Below are 1,886 nucleotides of genomic sequence, written 5' to 3'. Positions count from 1 at the left end.
CATGCCTGTAGTCCCAGCTACTTGGGAGGCTGAGACAGAAGGATCGCTTAAGCCCAGGAGTTTGAGGTTGCTGTGAGCTAGGATGACACCATGGCACTCTAGCCCGGGAGACACAGCGAGACTCTGGGAAAAAAAAAAATTCATTCAGTTTCTTAAAAGCATTTTGACTGACAAATGGTTTCTGATACTAAGAGAACTGTGCAGGTGGAAAACACACACATATTCAAAAATTGTAGAAATAAATTTCTGAAAAAAGAAAAATTTATCAAGCATTTATTATGTCCACAGCACCATAAAACAGAGAGGGAGGCACAAGAACCAGTAATAGCAGTCAAAAACTGAATTTTTAAAATGTACAATTTACAGTAGCAACACACATCAATAAATTAACTGGAAATGAATCTAACTAAAGATATGCAACAAAAGATGATAACCCAGTGCAAAGCTGACTACTATGAGAATCTGTAACAGTGCCAGGTTCAAAAAGAATCCAGAGAGTAATCACAAGAGAGGACCACTTCCAGGAACTAAAACTATTTAGAGGGTCGCAGCAATTCACTGATGCAAAGCAAGGAGAAATAAGTATGCCCACCCCAAGTTCTCAACTCTGATGCCTTTTTAAAATTAAACTTTTCATTTTGCAGAAGAATTTGAACACGTTTATTTTTCTCGTTTGTCTCTGTGTGCATTAGTGTATTTCATTCTATGTAATTGCACCACATAGCTTTGTGTATCCAATAGCACAGTCAAGATACAGAATAGTTCCAACACCGAAGGATTCCCCCTGTTGCCTTTTGACAACCACATTCATCTCCTTCCCACACTCTCTCAACCTCCCAAACCCTGGAAACCACTAATCTGTTCTTATTTCTACAAATTTGTTATTTCAAAAATGTTATATAAATGAAATCGTACAATAGGTAACCTGTTAATTATGTTGTTCCTATCTTATTTTTTATACCTTATTGATTTTCCATTTAGTAATTCCAACATCGAAAGTAGGATGTTGATATTCCCAACTGTAATTATGGATTTGTCTGTTGCTTCTTTCAGCTCTCTTAATTTTTGCTTCATACATTTTGAGGCTCTGTTGTTTGCTGCATAGACATTTAGGATTGTTGTGTTTTCCTGATGAATTGATCTTTTTATCATTATATCAGATTCTTCTTTGTTTGTAGTAATTTTCTCTACCGTGAAGTCTATTTTATCTAATGTTGTTAGAGCTATCTCTTCTTTCCTTTTTTTTATTAGTGTATTCATGGCATATCTTTTTCCAGCCTTTACTTTTTTTTTTTTTTTTGAAACAGAATCTCGCTCTGCTGCCTAGGCTACAGTACAGTGGCATCCTAATAGTTCACTACATCCTAAAATTCATATGGAATCTCAAGAGTCCCCAAATAGCTAAAGTAATCTGGAAAAATAACAAAGTTGGAGGACTCACACTTCCTTATTTCAAAACTTACTATGAAGTGACACTGATCAAAAGAGTACTGGCATAAAGACAGACATATATACCAATGAAATAAAATAAAGAACTCAGAAATAAACTCTCAAATATACAGTCAAATGATTTTTGATAAGAATACCAAGGCCATTCAATGGGAAAACTGGATATCCACAACAGAAAAATGAAGTTAGGCCCTTATCTTATATCATACAAAAATTAAGTCAAACTGAATCAAAGACATAAATCAAAGACTAACTAAAGAGCTAGCACTGTAAAACTCTTAGAAGAAAACATAAGAGGAAATCTTCATGACACTGGGTGTGGCAATGATTTCTTGGATATGACGCCCAAAGCACAGGCCAAAAAAAAAAAACAACTTTTGTTCTGTGATAGATCCTATTAAAAGGATGAAAAGACATGGTATCCACTGGGAGAAAAT

The sequence above is a fragment of the Propithecus coquereli genome, unplaced genomic scaffold (genome assembly GCF_000956105.1).
Source record: "Propithecus coquereli isolate 6110/MARCELLA unplaced genomic scaffold, Pcoq_1.0 Scaffold306, whole genome shotgun sequence".
Taxonomy (NCBI): Eukaryota; Metazoa; Chordata; class Mammalia; order Primates; family Indriidae; genus Propithecus; species Propithecus coquereli.
This window is presented reverse-complemented; position numbering follows the sequence as displayed.